Source organism: Anabrus simplex, chromosome 3 (assembly GCF_040414725.1).
Source record: "Anabrus simplex isolate iqAnaSimp1 chromosome 3, ASM4041472v1, whole genome shotgun sequence".
In the NCBI taxonomy this organism is placed as follows: domain Eukaryota; kingdom Metazoa; phylum Arthropoda; class Insecta; order Orthoptera; family Tettigoniidae; genus Anabrus; species Anabrus simplex.
Window position 1 is genome coordinate 421,236,954 of NC_090267.1, and position 25,554 is coordinate 421,262,507.

Sequence of the window (25,554 nt, forward strand, 5' to 3'; positions counted from 1 at the left end):
CCCAGATTTATGTCAAACCATATGTCACTATTGGGATGATTTTTAACTTAAAAATTTTTAACGCAGAAATTAATGACAACTTTCGTAAATTTGGTATGCTGTCCACAGTTAATAAAGCATCTAAAACTCCCTCCCGAACATAGATACTGTAAACATTTCCCTCAGGACTAAGATCATATCCATGCTAAAATCAGGGTAAGCGGCAGGTTGTCCTGAAAACTATCGTCCAGTTGCTTTGATGAGTGTTTGCTATAAACTCCTGGAGAGGCTTGTATACAACAAGATTATCCCTCCGATGTTCAGTATCCTTCCAGTCGAACAGGCAGATTTTAGACCCAGGTGTTAAGACCAGGTTCTTGCTTTAACAATCCATATTGAGGCAGGTTTTGAAAGGAAATTGAAGAGTGCTGTGTTAATAGACCTCACAGCTGCATACGATACGGTATGGAGAGAAGGTTTCATGTAAAAGGTAATCTAACTTACTGGCTGTAAAACAATCTAGGAGCTCAGAAACACCATGCTATCGAACAGGGTGATCCAGGTGCTCTGTAATTGGGCCGCCTCAAGGATCTATGTTTTCCCTTTTGTTATTCGATCTGTATATTGCAGATATCCCTCCTACTACCTCCCGTAAATTTGCTTATGCTTATCATAAGCAATGGGTTTATTAGTCTACTCGACAGCAGAGTACTGTTCTTCTGTATGGTTGAAGAGTCCACATGTTACGCTGTTCGACGCAGTCCTGAATCAGAACTGAATCAGAGGCGTGTGTGGCCTCCGGAAAGGTCTAGTATTAGGTCTTTCGATTTGACGATAGGCGACATTCGCGTCTGCGAGGATGTGGCCCTAGCTAAGATAGAATCTCAATCTGAAGACGTCACAGACACCCAGTCCCCAGCCATAAGAATTAACACATGAAAGTTAAAATCCCCGACATGTCCGTAAACAGAACCCGAGATCCCCTGGAGCCATAGAATACCATCAAAATCTGGTCCACACCATCACAGAGACACTCCATGTTTGGTTGAAGAGTTGACATATTACGCTGTTCGACATAGTCCTGAATCAGAACTGAATCAGAGGCGTGTGGCCTCCGGAGAGGTCTAGTATTAGGTCTTTCGATTTGACGATAGGCGACCTTCGCGTCTGCGAGGATGGGGCCCTAGCTAAGATAGAATCTTAATCTGAAGACGTCACAGACATCCAGTTCCCAGCCATAAGAATTAACTCATGAAAGTTAAAATCCCCGACATGACCGTGAACTGAACCCGAGATCCCCTGGACCAAAGACCAGCATGCTATTTATGCATAGAGCCACAGAATACCATCAATATCTGGTCCACACCATCACAGAGACACTCCATGTTTAACGGTAGGAGGAAGTAGGCAGTCCGACTCATACATTTCTTTGGTTGTCCGGCATACATAAATCCGACCTGTTGTAGGGAACGAGGTGAAGGAGAACTCATCTGACTCATCATTCGTTCATGTTGGATGGTCTCGGCACCATTTGCGTCCCGCGCAAACGCTGTCTTGGTGGTGATCAGAGTTTTGCAAATTGCCACCGGCTGCACCAGTTTGAGCACATCTGTCCCACAGTAATTACAAGAACAGATTGTTCGAGGTGCTGATTGAGTTCTGACGTATTAGCGGTACATTTCTGTGTGACAATCCTCTTCATTGCTCGTTGATGCCAATTACTGATGTTGTTCGTCCAAATTTACAGTACACCGATTACCTTTTGCAATGAGTTGTGTTTGTTAACTCTGTACACCTTCAAGTTTCTTCTTTTAAAGGGTCACGTTTCTAGATGTCATAATGTAAGCTCCCCAATTATTATAAATCCTTTTCCAACTCGCTGAACCAAACCCCTTTAATTTTCTAATTCAGAAAATAGGCAAAGATTCGAGTGGATAATCTTTCTGCTTTCATTCGTGTGAGGTGACCATAGAAAGAAATCCTACTTTTCCTAATAGTGCCTGTTACTTTCTCCATGTGCAGATACAGTAGGTTCATGATTGTGCATTCTTCTACATTCTCAATTTTCCTCTATTGGGCCCAGAATCTTCCTTAGAATCTTCCTTTCTTTGGCTTCTACTTTTTCTGCCAGACCTTTATTATTCATTGATAGACATTGTGCTGCATATAGAGCTTCAGGTCGAATTACTGCACATTAAAGTCTAAGGTTGCATATGAAAGATATTGCCCGTTTGTTAAAGATATCTTTGGTGAGGTGGTAGGCTACTTCCATCTTGTTGATCCTTGATCTGAATGCCTGTTTCTCAGAAATATTAGGTTCTATCCATTCACCTAGGTATTTGAATGTCTCTTCCCGTTTAATTTGCCCTGATTAACTTGTAGATTGTTATCATTATTTTGCATCGCGCATGAATATAACGCAAATGGATTATAACTAAATAAAGACGTTTACAACAAAAAGTCCATATCCTTGAACACAAAAGTCAGACATTATTGCACTGTCAGAAGACCAGAGGCTTTGTATGCAGCGGAGTGCCTTGCTGTGAACATGAAAAGCCTGATAGAAAAATTGAAATTTAAAGAAAAAGAGAGAAAGAAAGAAAGAAAGAAAGAAAGAAAGAAGGAAAGAAAGAAAGAATGATTTTAAAGAAAATTCCTGGCCCAATTAAAGACAAAGATGAATATAGATGTCAGCATAACCATGAGATTTATATTCATGTCCAGAAGATCTCTGATGTCTTGCGGAGAGGAGAATTGCATTTTATGGCCACTTGTTAAGAATGAAACCTACACGAGTAACGAACCAGATATTCACCTATTTTAAAGGTAAGAAGATCCAGCCAAGTTGGTTCAAGGAGGTGGAAAGGGACCTACATGAGATGGGGATCACTTATGAAGATAAACAGGAACGCAACCCACTCAGGAGGAAACTAAAACACCAGGGTTTTCAAGAAAGGCCAAAGTTGTAGACGGGAAAGACGCGGACGGAGGAAAGAAAAGAGGAACACCGGCAACGAATGAAGAAGCACTGGGCAAAGATCAAATTACAGAGAATACAGCTGAAATAACGTAGTCTTTAGTAGGCAGATACAAAGAATTATTATTATTATTATTATTATTATTATTATTATTATTATTATTATTATTATTATTATTATTATTATTATTATTATTATTATTGATGATGATGATGATGCTTGTTGTTTTAAGGGGCCTAACATCGAAGGTCATCGGCCCCATTATGATTATTATTATTATTATTATTATTATCATCATCATCATCATTATTATTATTAGAGTCTGATAGGAACCCCTGGGTCACTTCCTGATTCTACCAAGTGAGGAACATTCATAAGAAGCATGCAAGGCTCTACGAATGACGGTAATATGAAAACTCGTACCGTTAATATGAAAAGAAGAAAGAAGTGAGAAGATATTCTTTGCCCATATTTATGTATTTATTCATTCTTTTAATTTTATCAGAGGGAACTCCAATGAGAATGATTATTAAATGCTTATTAGAAGTTCAAGATCCTCAACTGGTAACCGCATATCTTTCTTCCTTGAGCAAATTAATATCTGGTAACCCATATTACTATTGTTTCTGCCGGAGAACAGCCCGACCAAGTTTCAAGGTAAAAGGCGAAACCTTTGATGTGAGCCGCATGGCCAAGAGCTTTCTGCGGTTGTGGGTGGGAGAGGGTTAGCGCTAACTTGCGCAGGCAGCAGCTCCCGAGGGAATGGCCAGGAACACAAGATAAGCTCTGGCCAGGAAACTATAGTATTTCTGCCCGTTCAACTGACCTAGGATGGCCCTTTAGGACGCACAGACTTCAGAGGAAACTTTTTCTTCCCTTTAGGAGCTTTGTGAAACGATTTTACAAGTGATTGCCAGTGGCAGTTAATGAATTCTGTGTAGGATTGGGACTGGCTGTTATTTAAACAAACTTTTAACGCACAAATAATTATTAAATAGAAACATTTGAGATTATTATACAGTATAATAATAATAATAATAATAATAATAATAATAATAATAATAATAATAATAATAATAATAATAATAATAATAATAACATTCCTCTGCATATTCTAGTATATATGCGGTCTTTGTACACATCTTGATGGGTAATAATAATAATAATAATAATAATAATATAAGCCGGGCTGAGTAGCTGAGAGGGTAGAAGCGCTACCTTTTGGGTCCAAGTTTGTGGGTTCTATGCCGGCTGAGTATAGTGGTATTTGTAGGTGCTCAAATATGCCTGCCTCGTGTCGGTAGATTTGCTGGTACGTGAAAGGATTCCTGCGGGACAACATTGTTGTACCTCGGGGTTTTTGAAAACCGTAAAAAAATCACTTAGTGGATAGCAAAACTGTTATTATTAATATTATTATTTTTAGAAAGATGATCATGGCAAATTCTGACTCCAAAGATTAAAAATGAGAAGAGAGAATCAGATCCAATAAAGAACTGTATATCACAGAATAGAAGGAATTGTTGAAAGGGGAGAGAAGAGTGTTGTTCTGTGAACCCTTAATGACGAATGACAGGAATTTGCTGACAAGAGGAATCTGAGTTCCTTAAACGATGGGAAACGGATTAAAACTCATTCGGGAAGTCAGAGTTGATTTAGTCAAGTTTGATGTGAAAGATACAACAGACAGAGCTGGATTTAGCCCAATTCCTGTTGTGATTTCCAAATGTAGATATCTGAATTTGGTGTGTTTTTTCTTTCTTTTGTGAATTGTTTGGAATCCCAACAGCATTGGTGACTAAGTGCATTGGCCCTTCACCTATGATGGTGGCTGGTTGAATTGAATACTTTGTGTTTCAGAGTGAGTATTTTATCCCCAAATCTTTATTTAGATACTATTTCATACCACATAGTCGAGCGTCTCGTCTTCTTTGTTCCAAGTCTTCCCCGCCCAAATTTTGCGAAATTTTCGTAACACTAGCGTACTCCTTTTTCAGAAATCACCCAAAACAATGTGTTCTACTTTCCTTTGGACCTTCTCCAGTTATCGTAGTACAGTAGTCCTACTGGGGTGTCTCATACCACTGGAACCATACTATAATAAGTGGGGTCTTATCAGAGACTTATATGCCCTCTCCATTACATCCATACCACAACCACAAAATACGCTAATAACCTTGTGAAGAGATCTTTAACCTTTCTTAACAACCTCTGTAATATAATTATTCGATGAAGATAATTCCTTACAGTAACACCTAGGTACTTACAGCGGTCCCCATTAGGTACTATCAAAAAGTAATTAGAACTGAGAGGACTTTTCCTCTTGGTGCAGATTACAACCTGACATTTCATCCCGTTTGCCATCATACCATTGCCCACTGCCCACCTCACAACATTGTGTAGGTCCCCCTGAAGTCACTCACAATCCTGCATTCTTAATTATGGACGGACATTCCTTCAATTTGCCTTATACATGTTGTATATACGTTAAGAACAAGAGAGAAATTCTAACAGACTATGCAAGCATTTCTACACACGGCTGGCTGAAACAGATACTGAAGTCTCGTTTTATTAGACAACAGTGGAACTGATACTAGTAACTCTCCACCGTATTCCAATTTGTATGGAAATGAAACGAAACAGTTGAATGTACTCAAATTTACGGGAACGATAAACAATCTGGTAACAACCTTTACAGCGTAGGTGCTGTTAAAATTATTAATTGTAAGAATCAATTTAAAAAATTACGCCCTATTGGAATGTGGATCAATATTTACGTTGAAAGGATTGAAAGGAAATCAATTTTTTCCTAATATTGTAATGAAGGGAGGTCGCTCTGAACACTTTCACGCAACGATGAACTGTAAAAGCATATCTAACACTTATAATACCTGTCGCCCTGTATTTCAGGCAGTCGAATTCTGTCAAGTTTGCATGGAAGTACATACAGGGTCTGTTCGAATCCCCGCCAGGAAGTCGCAAAATTTAAGAAAAGAGATTTCCACTTCTGGAGGTGCACATGACCCTGAGGTTCACTCAGCCTACACCAAAAATGAGTACCAGGTTAATTCCTGGGGGCAAAGGCGGCCGGGGGTAGAGCTAACCACTCAACCCCATCAAGTGCCGAGGTTACGGATAGTGGAAGCCTTTACCTTTCACACCTCCAAGGGCCTTCATGGCCTGTACATAGATGACTTTGCTTTGACTTTACTTTTTACATACAGGGTCTCTCCTATAAATCGAGACCGTCCAGCGGTCTTTCTACCCTAAGCAGTTGTACGGGAGGTGTGTGCACGTGTTCGTCCTTGCATCAATAGCCAGTCTGAATCACAGCTGTTAACATGGTGAGACCGTTATCATAGCAACCCCGTATTTTCGTAAAAGTTATTTTAAATAAGAGACGGGTACGGGATGCATTTGATCAGAAATTTCCTGGTGAAGTGCCACCTTTATGAGCACAGTTTTAACAGTGGAAAATCTAGATGACACTGGCGCGAAACTTGAACGGTCACCGAATGAATCACTCACAAAATTAGCTCAACAAGTAGGGGTTTCGGTTTCTTCTGCAGACAGAGCTACACATCTAACCGCACAGGTTTACACGGGACCATTAGTTAAAACCTGCTGATCCAGCCACAAGTGTGAGATATTGTGAGTGGCATCTTGCATCATTGAATAGTCGTTTATTCGACCAAAAGATTTAGTTATTTTTGGATGAGGCCTGCTTTGATCTTAATGGTCGTGTGAACAGTCATAACTCTTACTACTGGTGTACATAAAATCCTAACGGTGCTTATGAACTCCCTCATTATGAAGAACGACACTCTCAGCATCTTTTATAAGGTAGGTATCCACGCTTAAAGCAGGGCAGCCGTGCGCTACATAGGTTGGGCTGAGGCAGCTGTTGTAGCTCAGAGTACAAACACCGTGCGCTCAGTCTGACTTTATACGAGAGACCCTGTAATTCTGTATTAAATTAGTGGTACACAGTCCATTTTGTAGATATTCGGCCAAGGGAGGGACAGAATTATTAATTTTCTATTTTGGAAAATAAGCTTCCATTTTAAAGTGAGATTTCAGTCATAAGTTAAGAGAACAACAATTTCATGTAGCAATCGAACCACTCAGACTCACAATATCATAAAAATTAACCGGTAGCTAATCACTCTAACCCACCGAGTACCGATATTACGGGCAGTGGAAACCCTCTTACTCTCCACCGCTCCAAGGGCTTTCATGACCTATGTGTAGATTACTTTGTTTTGCTTTAGCTTAAACTGGTTAGTGAACAAGTAAAAAGTAAAATAACAATAATGAAAAGTATTTCATAAACAATGCTACAGAAATGCGAGTGCTACCTTACGGTGACGAAAGGACCTGTCGGAGTGCAGGAGGGCTTCTCCACTAAATGTGTAAAACAGTTCTCGCACATTTTCAAGAAAATCAAGCTATAAATCCTAGGTGCTGCCAATGATAAACAGCAAGGTGCTTAGAAGGACGTGAGATGTCTTCAGTCTGGAGAGGATAAGGCAGATAATCTTAATGTACAGCTATCATAAACAGGTTCATTTCCCCTTTCATCACCTCCTTAGAGCATCCTCCACGTGGAGTACGAGTGCTGATTAAATTAAACTAATTAAGCAGCAACGATGTTCCCAATGATCCAGGTGAGGTCCCTCAGGTCTTTAACTCTGTTAGCCCACCGACACAGGTTCGTAGGATGAATAGCTGACTGTGGCACGTATAGGGTGGAGCAGAAATCATTCATAAGTTTGAAACATAAATGTATAATACTGTCGTTTTGAAAGAAATCACAATGTCTATGCGACAAACATTAAATGAATGCATACAACAGTCGAATCCGTTTATTGCGACATCGCTTTTAACGATGTACTGGATATAACGGCGAAATCTGACGGTCCTGTTTAAATCCTATGGAAACACCGCGTTTAAAAAATCGCTCAGTACGATATCGCTTATTGCGACATGTCGTACAAAACGGCGTATTTGTTCCACATTTTCGTAGAAATACGTCGAATATATCGTCTAATGTGCATTTTTGTTTGTTACACGTTTGGGGATTGATGACAACAATGCAAAGCTTCTTGTATTCAGTAGATTGTAGATTTCAGATCTGTCTGTCTGTTAACTTGTCAGAGCAAGCATCGCTGTGAAGATGTGGTAAAAGAAAGGGAAAGTGTTTAAAATTGAAGAAAAGTCATAAGTAAATTACAAAATAGGGAAATAAACGTCACATTGCGAAGGAAATGGGTGTATCACACTTAACGATTTCTACGTTCAATTTGGATGGGACAGAAGGAACATCTCATTTATCAGCCAAGACCATGTGTGATCAGCATACATTGTTGCTACTTCATTCCTCACTTATTATTTCATATATTTTAATAATAATAATAATAATAATAATGTCCGACTCGTTGGCTGAATGGTCAGCGTACTGGACTTCGGTTCAGAGGGTCCCGGGTTCGATTCCCGGCCGGGTCAGGGATTTTAACCTTAATTGGTTAATTCCAATGGCCCTGGGGCTAGGTTTTTGTGATGTCCTCAACATCCCTGCAACTCGCACACCACACATAACACTATCCTCCACCACAATGACACGCAGTTTCCTACACATGGCAGATGCCGCCCAGCCTCATTGGAGGATCTGCCTTACAAGGGCTGCACTCGGCTAGAAATAGCCACACGAAATTATTAAATAATAATAATAATAATAATAATAATAATAATAATAATAATAATAATAATAATAATAATAATAATAATAATAATAATAATAATGTTATTGGCTTTACGTTCCACTAACTACTTTTACGGATTCCGGAGACTATATATTTTGCTGACATATTATTGCTGTACGTACAGTGTAAACATTAGAAGAAAAGTTCCTGTCGGTACCACTCCACAAATACTGTATTACAAATACAGAACTTATTCCAATCATTCCCTTTTTTTTTTTTTTTTTTTTTTTTTGTGAAGTTTAAACTTTATTCGGTTAATAATTAACAACGCAAGTGTGCAGCATACAACATAGAGATATGACACTTTTAGCAATAACGAAATAGACCAGTTTGTGCGACTACCGTCTATAACGACCGTTAAATGACGGTTCTTTCGGAGTCCTTATAACCGGTTTCGACTGTATTTAAAAAAAATGCTCTCATATGATGTCCATTTGCTTCGTCAGAGAATTATTCATCCATAACTTTATCAACAGTTTCTGGCTATAATTTATCAATTTCCAATCTATTTTGTTTGAGTTCCTGAACGATTGCTAGCTTGTTGATGCAGGCACATTTTGAAATATCACCCCCCCCCCTCCTTTCCCACAACAAAAAATGATGAGAAAAGCAAACGGAACGGTCAGATCTAGGAATGGCAGAATAATGGACTGTTGCGTACAAACTGAACTCCAATAAGTTTCATCACGTTCTTCCTGATTTTCCCAAGTATTCTTCAGAGCAGTGGTATACAAAGTGCGATACGCGTATCATTAGCGCTACGCGGGGTCGTCTCAAGGGGTATGGAAATTTATCGTAGCTTTTAACTCTTTTCAGTGAGCAGTTCTCAAAAGAGTTGAACCACCTCATTTTCAATAAAATCGGGTTTTGAATGAGTATGTTTACTACTACACAGAGTCACATTTCCGAGCTATTCATTCTAAAATATGTGTCAGTTTCTAGCTCCCAATGACCAGGTATGTAAAAACGCTTACTTCTGCTGCATTGCTCCATTTAACAATTTTTGTTTCGAAATCCACCCATTCACTTCAATTTTTTCACTGGTAATGTATATAATACAATAGTAACGGTTGCGTTAGTAATATTCGTATACATATCATTGCTAAACAATGTAAAGCTCGTAATTCGACTCACGAGAAAACTACGTTTCTCCATCTGTCTCGTATCACAAAACTGATGGCACAATCTCAGTTCAATTTGGAGCAATCTACAACTTTGGTCCTATGACGTTTGGTCGTATCGCTATTCCTTATATGTTAGATTTGTCTCTATTTCTCTATTATACCTACATTTTGCTCTTTGTACAAGTATAATTCGTAGTTCGAATCACTTATACGAAAGATAGAATCATTAATTCTTCACGAACATAGACCCACCCAGTATCCATACGTGAACCAAATTCTATATTTGCAGCTGTCACATTAGTACCCAAAAGTAATGCACTGTGAGAAAACGTTACCCAAATTTCACCCTATTCAACGTTTTTAACTCAATTTTACCCATAAATATATGAGAAAGGGGAAAATATCTTAAGACCAGCCATTTAGACCGCTGAATGAGGCGTCTTATAGTACAGTCTTTAGTCGATATGATGTATAGTTTAGCAGCAGTTAATCTGTAAATGGAGGTTTGCAATATTGTAAACATGCATATACTTCGTATTGTCCCCTTCAAATTAGGCCTACAATAAGTATTTATTGTGCCTGCGAGTGCAAGGCTATTATTTCATTAGCACGGGCGATATTTTTCCAATCCTGTGTTGTAGAGACGTTCTCATTCGTACAGGACCGGTCCTACCAGCAAGGGAGCAGTGTATTGATTTTTTTTATCGAGCTGTCAGTTGTCCCACGTGACCCACTGAGAGTAGTCAAGGTCGCCCCGATCTGAATTACGCATGTCTAAGTCTTCAAATGAAAGGTACTTTCCAGAATTGTAATGGCCTATCGGGTGCAAGACGACGGCCAATTACGAACCACTGTGGTGACACGCCCTCATTGTGAAGTGCTTTTAAATACCCCAGTTTCCAGGAGAAACGCTCTCTTATTCTCGTACTCTTACTTACGGATTTTTCTCACGCTCTTACTTACGACGCAAATACTCCGTCATTGGACTTAAAATATTTTTATTCGGCAGTGCAAATCAACTACCTTCATTAACACCTTAGTCAACGAGTCTGGCAGATTTTCACAGGCAAAGTTACGCATCATTCATCTTTAAAACTCATCGCGTGTTTGTGCAAAATATCTTCTCAAATTGCTTGTTAGTTTCAGCTTCTACTGTGTTAGAAGAAAGAAGATCGCCACGTGTTTGTTCGAGTGCGTCAAGATGTTTCTACACTTTGAAGAGAAGACCTACCACGACTCTGCATTGAACATCACAGCTACTATGGTGTGTTAAAATGTAGGCGACTTCTGACATGGGAAGATAGCGACGGGAGGAGATAATTCACTACATGTAAACCAGAGATTCCAGATCACCGGCAGAGATCCAGTTTCATCATTCATTTAAGTACCATTTTCTAATGTTTATCTGTTCATCTTTGTGGTAATAATGCTTACTTATTCATTAGTGGTAATATTTCTTCTAGTCTTGCAGAAGTCTTGATTATTTTCATCCTTCCTTCACATGGGATATGGTTGTATTGTCATGTGTATGTGAGTGATTATTGGTCTCTATTAGAATAGCTACAACGTGCCTGTGTCTTCCACGTTATTCTAGCTGTCCCATTTAATAGTCTAGTGTGATTTAAAAATCATTGTCCTCATCGATAATTAATAAATTTGAGAATTTTTTTCGAAAGTCGTGTGGGACAGATTAACGGCATGTTTTGTTACGCCGGATTTCTATAAAATTGTATGATTTAAGGCGTGTTAGTGTCATCTGGCATATTGCCGAACCCTAGTTTACGCGAATTTGTGATCTAGCACATCTAATAATAATAATAAGAAGAATAAGAATAAGAAAAATAATAATACATTTTCACCTCGGGTTAAATGAATGAATAAGGGTCATGAGTTTAAATATTGCTTGATCTTGTGTGTAAGATGTTAATGTGTGCTCGATTAGGAGGAATATGAGCATGGAATATGGTCGAATCTTTATGGATCATTTACTGTATTTTATTGACTTGTGAATGAATCATTTACTGTATTTTTATTGACTTTTGGATTCATTTATTGAATTTATTTGAAGAATACGTGTTGTATAAGGCGTAATTTCTTCAAGTGTGAGCACGAGTTAATTGATAGGCATGGAGTTGAGTAATAATAATGTTGTGACTCATGAACCATGAAAGCGAATGCTAATATTTGACCTGTACCATGTGCGTTTCTGTAGACGACACTTTTTCCAGATATTAACCGCCGATATTATCGTGACCAACGTTGTAAAATTTTACCATCTTTGACCAAGTGGTCATCCAGACTTCATCAAATTTCTGAGAGCCGTGAATGGATTATTCTTTACCCGATACCGTCATCGAGAGAATTCTGATGCCTAGTATGAAAGTCAAAATATAATATTCAAAGTCTAGAATTCGTTGTAAATAATGTAAATAATTCTCGTGTGCCTTAGTGTAAATGCTGTGTATGTGGTAGTAATTTCAGTGAATTGTGATATGTTTTTTTGGACTGTGGTTGTGACCCGGCCACGTGTTCGTTACGTTTGGTCCTGGTTATCAGCATCGTTGTTTGAGCTGATTTAACTTTTTAAGAGTTGAAGCTTTAGTAAATTTTATTTTGAAATTAAGTTGAGAAAAGTTCAGAATATCATACAGAAATGAATAAGAAAGAATTTCAGTGGACGAGGATCACTATTATTGTAAAACTTACAATGCTAAAAATCCTCAAGATGTCAGATGTTAAAGATTGACATCATTTTTTTGTTAAATCGAATATTAAAGAATGTTTCATGGTAATAATTATTATACAAGCACAATTTTGTGAAATTAAGTCAGATAGAGACTTCTTTGAGTAATGTTTCCGATAAAAAAATTTGTTTATTTTTCCAATTTAATGGATATCAAGTTTAATTCAATTCTCTAAAGGAGTAAAGTTTTCATTTAAGGAAATGAATGTTAACACAAGTGGATCTGATATTTTAGACGCTTAAAACTAGCATGAGACAGATAGATTTTTGGGATTGAATCCTTTTCAACTTGTAAATATTAACGACTTTGCGAGAGGAGATCCTTCCTTAGAGAGTATACTTTTTCTTGTGTTTCGTTAGAAGTAGGCTAATATCCATCTGTATATTTGCAGAATTATTGACGTCAAAGCTATTTGGAGGAATTAAATGCTGTATTCGAATGAACCGGCAGAGAAGACCCAAAAATTGGAACTTCCGTCAAGATTTGTTTAAATTTAATTTGTTATTGTTTAAGTGCTAGTTGATAATAAATGTCAGAAACCAGTTGTACGATATTTTTGTATTATTGTCGCTAGTCCTTGTCTCTTTCCCTGCCCTCAAAATAAGCAAAGCCAGGCAACGAACGGTCCACCCGTGAGACTCTTGTTCTCCGGCTGAGCATGCCCGGTAAAAAGGAGACAGTATGTCGATCTATATATATTCATTGAAGTCGATTTGTAGCGATTTAGAAATGGTGTGTTTGCCATTATAATTAATATTTCACATCGACAGTGACTCTCAGCAGGAGGGCGTCTGCTATTGTAATCAATAGGCCTACTGTCCACATCGACTTTGACTGGCAGTAGGAACGGAATCCTCCTCCAACTCCTTTGTAACTAGCATTAGTAAGGAGGGACTACCATTGTAATTAATAATTCCCTTCTCTATTTGATTGGCAGAAGTCCAGGGAACATGCAATTTTCTTCAAAACTCCACTAACCGATTGTGTTTGGGAGTAGTAGGCAAGTGTGCCCGCCATTGTGAACAAAGTTACCCATCTACAATGTGACTGGTATTAGGCATAGTGGCTTTGCTTTTATAACGGAAACAAAAATCGGTGGGAATGTCATTACAAAAAGGGGCCTGTCATTGTAATGATAACAGCACAACTCAATTTTGACTGGCAGTAGGGAAGGTGTCTGCTATTATAATAAAAATTCCTCAAATGTAATCCGTCTGGAAGTAGGAAAAGATGCCTGCCATTGTAACGAAAACTCCCCAAATCGATTGTGATCGCGCAGTAGGTAATGCGGCCTCCCATAATAGTGAAAACTTATCTACTCGATTCTGAATGGCAATAGGCAAGTTAGTCTGTCGTTATCATTACAACTCCACAACTCGCACTTTACATTGGAAACAACGTATAAGAACCTCCTCCTTCTGTTACTGGATAACTCTGAGAGACAAGCAATTACGAAAACCCTATTCACTGCATGGATAGTATTTTACTTCGATATCCATATACAATGTAGAATACCATAGCGAAGCAGGGGTAAATTTGCTAGTTGTTATTGGAGAACGGGGTGGTGTAGTGGCTTAGCTGCTTGCCTGTTATCTCGGTTTGATTCCTCGTGTAATGTCAGGAAGAGCACGCGAGCTTAAACCCCCGGCCACAACTCTCTCATGCCTCAGGTGGTTGTGATGATTATTGTTTTAAGAAGAATTACAACTAGGCAACCATTTCATGTCTGATTGCGTGCAGGGACTCTGAGCAAGCGGGATAATCTGGATATGATGATTATAGTTAATATTAAAGTAAATAAATAAATACTGGATTAAAGCCACTATATTTATTTATTGGCCTTCATCAGGGCAAATTACCTTTTCTTGATGTGCTAGTGTAAAAGAAGAATGATGGTACACTAGGTCATGCAATGTACAAGAAACCTACATATTCTGAAATATACCTTCATAAGTCCTCACATCACCACCCGTGCCAAAAAGCAGCTCTCCTTCGAACGTTATTTACTAGGGTGAATAACGTTGCAGATGCTGATAACCGCTCAAGTGCATTCAGAGAACTGACAACATCCATGAAGAAAAATGGCTATACGTCAGGAGACATAGCACGAACTGTGAAGATCAAGGAGCCTAACAGGGATAGTACCAACCAGGACTACAGTAAAAATAAGAAAGTATTCCTTCCTTATGTGGCAGGTATAACTGGCAGAATAGGGCGCATTCTTAGGAAGCACAATATAATTACAGGCCGGAAGCTCATATCCCTGTTTCGACCATTCAAAGGAAAACCACATCTTGAAACACCGGGCGTGTATGAAGTTCCATGTGGTTGTGGTTGCTCATAAATTGGCATAACGAAAAGACTTGTCAGCACTAGGGTGAAAGAACACATTAGGTCGGTAAAGAATGTCGCCTCTTTCATTCTCCACGGAGAATGCCATAAGCCAGTCTGCCATAGCAGAACATTTCTACAGTACATACCATGAAATACTCTTTGACCAGGCGAAGGTCATCGCGCCTGTAAAAGACTTCTATGCTCGACTGGTAAGAGAAGCCACAGAGATAGAGCTGCGCCCAAATAACATCAACAGGGAAGACGGCTTCAAGTTATCAAATACATGGAGACCTGTACTGCAGAAATACATGCATAACACCACCATGGAACAGCGAGACGCACTCACGAAACTGTCTACAGAGGGCGGTGAATCACAGCACGACGATCCTTGAGTCCAGTTAGTGAGATAAGCCGTGGATAGTACGGTCATGACTTCCACGTTTCTTTGAATTTCCTTGCTCAGTGTCGGAAGCAGAACTTAACATGCTCTGATGAAGGCCAATGCAATTTGGCTGAAAGCTTGGCTTCATTAAATATCCAGTATTTATTTATTTATTTATTTATTTATTTATTTATTTATTTTATTTATTTCGGTAATACTATGAGACACGAAAACCTACATTCATTACTATAGTTTATATTACTTGGCATCTAGCAACAATAATTTGTTATTTTTGTTATTATCACAATATACTCACACTTTGGAGGTACGAAGGTAAAACAGTTGGATTTTTGGAGTGCGCCAAGCAAAATCTTCGAATACCACTGCTTTAGATGACAGTAACGTCATGTGTAAATACAAAATGTATGAGTAATTTCAACTCACGCTTGCGCCACCATGTACATCCATGGCGACCCAAAGCTGAGATCTTCACATTCCACACACTTAATTGTGATCTCAAACAATAATTGACGTCCTATCGTTCATAAATATCCATTCCTTTCCTGATATCAGCGTATACCTTATAGTTTCTAGAATAGCCTACTGACAGTAGTGGAAAGGAATCGTGATGTAGCAAAGCCAACGTAGTGAACTCGCAGTTGCGGTCAACAGCATTCTCTAAAAAATAAATGAGCTCCCGGACAAAATTACCTTTGTATGGTCTGCTTTCAGAACGAATTTACTATATAGGAGTGAATGCTGACTGGGCTTAGGATATCTTAATCATATGTTGGAAGTGGCAGATATCAAGGTGAGTGAAGAAGAGAATTATTGTTGGTACAAACTGGAAGGAAAAATGGCAGGGTGGGCACCGTAAGTGGGCCATGAGAGACCCCCTATCCTTGAACTGACGATATGAGCGCTGAAAGAGCCGAAAACAGCTGACTTCTAATAGTTTGTTCTGTAAAGGCTAGATGGTGATATGCTGAATCGAGGAGCAAGCAAAGCCACAGCACTGCACCTGGCTGAGTACATTTTTTTACTCAAAAAATCGTACAATTTGTTTGTTGTTCATTGTTTATGCTCTATTCCTAAATAAGCTTTCATGTTGACCTGCAGTATTCCTTTCTTTGTTATTGTACCGGAGGTTCACCTTCCCCGGCCAGTTAAACGGCGCGCTTTCTGTAAGGCCATTTGTGCAAAGAAACTTGAACTGGTGTACTACAAGGATACTTTGGCCTTCAACTCTTAGATGTCTCTATCATTGGTTTAATTGCTTCCTCTAGCGGGACGAAATATATTTCTCAAAGGAATGTTCATTTTTTCAGTTGGCAAACCTTAGGCTTTGAGGATTGTTTTGTTTATGTATGAAAGTTGTCAACACTTCAGCTGGTTCCTTCTTCAATAGTAATCAACCTATCAGAAACTTGTAAAAATTTTCTTTAGCCAATTATAATTGGGGGTGTGTACTGGAATCCAGCCTATCAGTAAAGAGTCCTGGAAGTTTCCCCTTAAAAGTGCTATAAAAGCAGCGCTCTTTGCGGCCGTATTGTCTGAATTGCTCCAGTATGAGGAGGGTGAATTGGCGTGAACCAGGAGGCAGGGGCGCGGCCTGCGTGAGGAAGGCCCATTCACTCAAGATAATGGCAGAATTTTCATAGACATGTGATCGCTCCTGCAGATAGTTTGAGGGGAAGGTTTCAACCTGTTTTATTTAATGTAAATGTCTAAATTTGGTCGTTTAAATGTATAATTTTCGGCAAGTCTGAAGACTATTTTATTCCCTATTGGAAAATATGTACTATAAGAGAACAAGGAGTGGTTACCCTCTGTTGTTTCCCATTCAACTTGGCATGGTGTGACAAAAGTTTCAAACCTATAAATTTCTTAATACTTATTTGGCATTAATATTTCTCATTTAGTCACCTCGAGGTAGTATAGGCTTAGTCTCTGTATTTTTGGGTCATAAGCCCACTTAGGGTTTTAGCTATTTCTATAAGGACAGCAAGTGGTTCGTCTTCTAGCCTTTTGTTTATGGCCAGTTATGTTCACCCTTTTCTTTTTACACCAAGGCCACTTAGTATGGGCAATCATGCCCACGTAAACTCATTGGCGTGTGTAGAGTTTTTCTGGGGTTAGTTCCACTTGGGAACAGTGAAACATATAACCGTTGAGCGATAGATAAGCCCACATCGGGGTAACGATATGTAAATACTTTAATTAAGGACAACCGATAGGTTCTGAGCGCGCCCTAAGAACACTGATGCCTCTACGAGGCTTGAATATGATATAGTTGGAGCGCAGACTCTTATGAAGTGCATTTTCTTGGAGCAGTTGTTGCTCTTATAAAATTTTGTACCTGGCAAGAGCAATTCCGCTCTTCTCTGTGTAAAGTAACATTTGTAATTCTCTCGAGTTTTTATTTTGTTAGAGCTGTCGAGCTCATTATATGGTTATTATTCATTCAGATTTTCTATTTCTCCAACTTTAAACTCAGAAAAAAGGAAAGAAATAATATTTTAATTTTTTTTTTTTTTTTGTGTTAAGTTCTGGTCTAGTTAATTCCTTGTCCACCCATTTCCTCCAGGTGCTGCTTATCCCTCTGTGATCCATGGAAAATCCGTAACAGTTTTAACTTGAGCACTTTAGAAAGAATTAATGTATTAACGTTTTCGTATTAGTAGAGTCCCATTCCACCACTGCTGTCTTTAACGTCACCCACAAGGTCAAGACATCTACTGAGGAAGAATGGCAGCTCTGCGTTGGGTGCACCATTGCCGCAACTCGTGCTGACAGAACGAATGAAACACCCGCCTCCTTGCCCCTCTCATACAATCTGATAACACCGCAGATTGCAAGCCCTCTCACCCGCATCTTCCTCTGGCCTGTACCCTCTCTTGCAAGGTACGCATTAGTCTTCTCAAAAAGTGTCCCGGAGAATAATGATAAAAAAATAAGAGGTGCAGAAATGCATGAGGCCACAGAGCAAATTCCTAATACAGGACTGCGGAGGAGTAGTCTACATTTGACACAGGTTTGCAAACTGAACGCCGAAAGGCATAACAGATGCATACTATCTGATCGAATGTATCCGAACACTCCTGTCCACTAGTAAACGACAACAAATGATGCATGGTGCCAGTATAAAGAGAGGCAGGGACGTTTGTACTGCTCAGGGCAATTACGGAACAGCAGCATGGGTAGGTCGGTCAGGTGAGCTTAGTGACAGTCAACGTAATGTAATCACAGGTTGCCATATAAGCAAAAAATCTGCAAAGGTCACTTCAAACCTCTCAAATTTACCCAAATAGACTGGCAGTGATGTAACAGGAAAGCGAAAACGTGAAAATACAACCACAGCACAAACACGATCTGGTCGGCTACATATACCGACGCCCAGGGACTAACGAACATCAAAGAGAGAGATGAGAGAAAATCATCGCTTGTCTGTTGAAAGACTCGACAGGGAATTTCAAGTGATTCGCAAAGTGCAGCCAGTCCTATAACTGCGCGTTGGGAATTAAAGGGTGTCCTGGTCATAAAAATAATACCCCAGTCAATAAAAAGCGCATCCTGGTGACGCCACTAGACACTGGAACAGTGTCCGGCTCCATGGATAAATGGTTAGCGTGCTGGCCTTTGGTCACAGGGTTCCCGGGTTCGATTCCCGGCAGGGCTTGGAATTTTAACCATCATTGGTTAATTTCGATGGCACGGGGGCTGGGCGTATTTGTCGTCTTCATCATCATTGCATCATCATCACGACGAGCAGGACACCTACGGGCGTCATATCAAAAAGACTTACACCTGGCGAACCGAACGTGTCTTCGGGCACTCCCCGCACTACAAGCCATACACCATTTCATTTTCCTGGTACAGTGTAAGTAAGCAATTTGAAGTGATAAATTACGTTATAAACTGTGGCATTTTTTTACAACTTGCTTTAAGTCACACCGACACAGGGACAAGAAAGGGCTAGGAGTGGAAAGGAAGTGGCCGTGGCCGTGGCCTTAAGGCACAGTCCCAGCTTTTAGCCTAGTGTAAAAATTGGAAACCACGGAAACCCATCTTCAGGGCTGCCAACAGTGAAGTTCGAACCCACTATCTGCTGACTCATCTCTTCTTGGAGTTGCACTTTTCATTTCTTGTAGAGTTAATACAGCATGAATATGGAATAGATATGGAAGTATATTCAGAAGGATACTGGGAATTTCGTTGTTTTGTCTTTGAAAGAAAGCCATCTTCATTGTAGGCGTAAAAGAGGCCCTTGGAGAAATGGAAGTTAAAGGTTTTTACTACTCATAACCATGCCAGTAAATGGAGTAAAGTGGTTAGCTCTATGCTCGGCCACATTTGCCCCCACATCTTTGGATCGCGTATATCCTGATGCCCACTTCTGGTATAGGTTGAGTGAACTCCATGAATGGGAATAGAACCCACGTCCCTCTGGATGAATCTAACACACCTTTATGATGAATTTTTTTTTTTTAAATTTGATTTCAATATAGGCACCTGAGCCAAAGCTCCTTCTGGTGCTATACAGCTTTATTCAATGACGGCTATATTCACGATGTAATTACAAAATAAAATAGAGTAAATATACAATGTAACATTATGTAACATGCCTTTGCTGGCAGAATGTAGTGTTTACAGTGCACTATGTCTTCTGGTATGGGCTAGAATAAATTTGTTACTTTCATTGACCTGTCTCAGTTTCATCTTTGGCTTTGACAATGTGAAAGTGACCGAGGTATGAGCGATTCTAGCAACACCGATCCTTATGCAGCCAGTCCCTGTTATGAATGGTGCGAAAAATCGCTCATAGGGTCGGTTGGTGCATACATTTCAGTGGGCTTGGCAGACTGATATGTAATAGCAACTTCTGACTAAGTGAGGAAGGCAACGGGAAGCTATCTCACTCTTCATTTACCTAGTATGCCTCTTCAGTGACACCTAGGCTATCTATGACAGCTGTTGGTGGAGCTGTAGGGGATCAAACCAGCCTTTGGGCTGAATACCTAACATACAACATAGTACAGGACAAAGCTTCATGAATATAATTACCCTACTACTTTAACTGTTTAGTTACATTACTCTTGAAAATTAGATAAAGTTGGTGAATTACCTATATATTTTGGAAGTGAGTTATGCATAGTTACAGAAAAAATCCATAGAGAATTTTGACCATAACTAGTAGAATGAATCTGACTGTAGTGAAATGCTATAAATAATTCTTGTTGCATAATTATGAATCTGCGAGTTGGTAGTTATTGACGTGTTTGAGCGTACTAATTAATTTTAAATTTTATATATCATAATTATAGAAGCCTTTAGGTGGAGATTTGGAAGTGATAATATATTACAATGCTTGTACAAATCTTTAGTCGGTGTCAGAATAGACAGTTTGAAAATTATTTTTTGTGTTCTCTTCCCAAGGACTCCTATCTTTCAATAATTCTTTATTACAGCATGGCCAGACATGTATCATATAAGAGATGTGGCTTTCAATAAGAGCGTAGTAAATACCCATCAACAAGCCACGAGATAATTTATATCTCAATCTACCAAGGATACCAATCAAAGGGATAATGTTATTACAAATAGTCTCTACGTGATTACTCCACATAGATTTTCAACTATAATCAGTCCTAATAATTTAGTATTCTGCACACTCATTACTCTATGATTGCAGAACAACAGATTTATATCCAAATTTAAAGGATATAAACATTTGTGAAAAATGATGTAGTTTGTTTTTGTTAGGTTAATAGTCAATTGGTTGGCATATGTTTCAAGTTTAATTTCCCAATAGGAGGGAACATCCTTCAATAAAGAGGTAAATGCTACAGTATCTTACATTTGAACCTTCTATGTATTTATTTATTTATTTATTTATTTATTTATTTATTTATTTATTTATTTATTTATTTATTTATTTATTTATTTGCCAAGGCACCCAAGCTAAAGCTCACTGTGGTGCAGTACATTCTAATATTATCATGTCTACAGAGTATTTATGAAGTAAATTAATACAGTCCAGTAATATAAGTTTGTTACATCAAATCAGTTAACAATAATTTTGCTTACACGAATAGATCTAAGTACTACATATCACACATAAGTTACGTTAGTATCATAAAATATTAATATATCACAGAAATATAATCATATGTATATATTTCGTTTGATATAATTGAATTACAAAACGGTGTTGTCCACTTTCGTTTACCTCGCGCCTATAAAGGTAAAATATTAATTTCACACGAAGTGTTGCTTTTAAAAAATAACCTCAGACACTGGACACAAGGTAACATTAGCCTCACCTGTTACCTACAATAGACCGAGCGAGTTGGCTGTGCGGTTAGGGTCGCGTAGCTGAAGCTACCATTCAGAAGATGGTGGGCTCTAATCCTACCGTTGACAGCCCTGAAGATGATTTCCGTGGTTTCCCATGTTCACACATTAATTAGGGCTACGGCCGCTACCTTTTCCGTCCTTGCATTACCGAAAACGTTCCATGTGTTAGTGCCCCGTCAAAAGATTAGAAAGAAACCTCTAGAGTTGAAGAAATCGAACTTACTATTTGCTTTATGTCACACGGACACAGATAAGCCTTATGGAGACGATGGGACAGGAAAACGCTAGGAGTGGGAAGGAAGCGGCCGTGGCCTTAATTAAGGTACAGCCCCAGCATTTGCCGGGTATGGACATGGGAAACCATGAAAAACCATCTTCAGGACTCCCTACGGTGGGGTTCGGACTCAGTATCTCCCGAATGCAAGCTGACAGCTGCGTGCTCGTAACCGCACGGCCAGCTCGCTTGGTGAAATTAAACATCATTCCATCTCTCTACCCATTCATTCCCCTTCCTCGTGGTCTAAATAAATTAACGGAAGATTACGACATTTACGTACGTACGTATTAGAAGACGACCTAGCAATGAAACAACGCGGTGAGGCACAGAAGCAGATAAAAGCCCCAACCCTCACGCTGTCACTCTCACGAAGTTACATTGATGGATCTGTAGTAGGGCAGTGGCTACAGTATTTCACCGATATACTTCCCATGAGAGATATTCTTGTCATTTGAACGACCAAGCTCTGAACCACTGCACACAGATTCTCATTTGCTTTTCTTTACTCCCCCATTAGGCCTGTTGTGATCACGTTCGAAATTATAATTACACATTTTCTGGTTTCTCACTTAATCTGTCACAATTATCAATGCGTGAATCATATGAAATATATCTAAAATTCAATGCAATGAATAGTTTTATCAAACGTTTGGTGATAGTCGTGATATTCCTGGTGACATTCTTTCTTTCTTTCCTTTTCAATCCGTTTACTCTCCTGGGTTGAATTTTACTTCGGACTCAGCGAGGGATCCCACCTCTACCGTCTCAAGGTCGGTGTCCTGGAGCGTGAGACTTTGGGTCGGGTGAATACAATTTGGGAGGAGCGCCAGTACAGGGGCCTTGTGGAGAGATGGGAAGATCGGAAGAGTTGGACCAGGAAGAGGGAAGGAAGCGGTTGTGGCCTTAAGTTAAGTTAAGTGGAAAAGAAGTGGGAAACCACAGAAATCAACTTCGATGATGGCTGAGGTGAGAATCGAAACCCCTCTACTCAGTTGGCCTATCACGACTGAGGGGTGCCCCTTCCAGTCCTTGTACCCCTTTTCAAATTTCGTGGCAGAGCCTGGAATCGAACCAGGGCCTTCGTGGATGGCAGCTAATTACACTAACCACTACGCCATAGATGCGGACTCTTGGTGACATACTCGCCAATAACTTGGTAACAGTATGAAGAACTACTCCGTTACTGCCCAGAACATATTATTCCACAATGGATTCCTTTGGATCAGATAAAGACATGAGTTTGATCCCGAATATTGTAGCGAAGATGGGCATAACTGCTTAATGAAATTGAACACCCAGATGAAATACGAGCCGAGTATATTGTTTGAACGTGTGGTGTTCTTTGGAATTTACGATGAGAGGAATGAACCAATGCCCACTTGGCACTTGGTACTAAATTGGCATACTCCTAAAATTCATTCAGACGGGGATAATAACTAATTGCAGGAAGCTAGGCCTACTGAATCAACACGGACCAAGTGAGTTGGCCGTGCGGTTAGGGTCGCGCAGCTGTGAGCTTGCATTGGAGAGACTGGGCTGTACGTTAATTAAGCCCACGGCCACTACCTTCATAATCTCAGCCATTCCCCATCCTTTTATGTGTTAGTGTGACGTTAAACAAGAAGCAAAAAGTAATAAGCAATAAAACGGTCTGCCTCACCTTTCCGAATACAAGACTAAAAGACATAGGAAGTACTGTGCAAAACTTCCCTACGTCGAACTCTAAGTTTTTAGGAAAATTTATTCTTTCTTTTAATATAGTTAATGCCCGTGATATAATTGCTTCTGAGGAAACTGTACCTACGACAAACTTACACAGTAACATTAGCTCATTTCCTTAGAGCGACTGTACAATATCGGTTGATGAGTTGACAAGAAAAACATTTCGAATACCCTGCTTCTTATTGAAAAATTAAACCCTTTCTTGTATATTAGAACAAAGTGTCTTTGTTTGTACGGCACTGTAACACATTCAATCTATCTATCTCTCTATGTATCGTATGGCTTTTACTGCCGGGGGTGTTCGAGGGCGTGTTCGGCTTGCCTGGCAAAGGTTTTTATATTTGACTCTCATGGGCAACCTGCGCGTCTGGATGTGGGATGATGATAACAGTGTGGTAGGAAGAGGGTGAAACCGGGGGCCGCCACATATATGAACACTACGGAGAGGTTTGGAATTTATGTATGCTTTTTGTGTAAAGGGGCCTAACATCGAGGTCATCGGCCCCTAATGGTACGAAATGGTATGACAAATTAAAAGTCCAAAATTCTCCACTGACCAGAATTCAAAACGTGAGGACGAAGAATGAATGGATGGATATGAATTTAAAACAATGGATGCGACCCACAATGCTTTACTTTCACAGAAACTGACGTAAAACAATAGTATTACTGACAAAGGGACTGCTGCTATAGCATAACACTGAATTGATGATGCTTGCAGTCTAAAGGGGGTTGAAAATACAAGTTATCGGCCCCTCATAACGGTACTTATCGCTAGGAAAGTAGAACCATGGTATCTGTCATGCTGCGGTACTAATCAAAAGTAGCAGAGACTCGCGGTATTCCACACATTATGGTACTACTCACAGGTTATGAAATTCGACATATAATACAGACCTATGTTTTTCTCACACTGCGGCGCCATTTACAGGCAACGCAACCCTATGTTGTTCATCACATAAGAGTACTAACCACAGAGACCTGCACTATCCGTTGTGTTCCTCGTATAGTGGGTACTAATCATAGGCAAGGCAGAACCATGGTAGCTATCATCACATGGTCCCGCTCATACGGTGGTACTAATCACAGGTACTGCAAAAGCCGACAGCACGGTGCACCTGTGTGCTACTAATCGCAAACCAATTTGGTACCTAATATAGTGGTACTACGCGCAAGTAAAAGCGACTCATGATGTTCTCTGCGTGGTGGTCCTAATCACAAGTAGTTTCATGGTTGCAAGACAATCATCCCTTGGTCCCCCTTTTAGTCGCATCTTACGACAGGCTGGTGATACCGTGGGTGTATTCTTCGTCTGCGTCCCCCACCCACAGGGGTTGTGTGTTTGGTCCGCGAGAGGTATTTTATTTCTCTCAAGTCCGCCGGCAAGCTGGTTAGGACCCCCCTATCCGCCACCTTGGACGCGCCACGTGGGAGTATCACCTCTTCCCCTGCTACGCCAGCGTAGCAGGTTCGTGGGGTTTGGAATTCAATCCAAGCTTTTATCACGCAATCTAGTGATTAGAAATTGTATACCACCACCTCTCCTACCCTGCCGGCCAATATTCTAATGGTGAAATTCTTCGACCAACGGGACTCGAACCGGCAAACCTCAGCTTCAGACCATATAGACTTCAACGTCTTAACGGTATGACAACAGGGTGCGCTATAAATTCAGTAATTAAAACCTGAAAATTATTCTGAAAATAAGATTAAACCACTGTCTTCAATTAATGGAATAACCAGTCGGATAAATTCCCCCATTACTCCTGGAAATTCTCCGAGAACGCTGTGAAATGAAAGGCGCTACACTGACCAACTATGCAAGGAATCGTGCAAACAAAATATCCACTTTATTTGACAAAACACTTCATTTTGTGCTGAAGAACGTAGTAGTA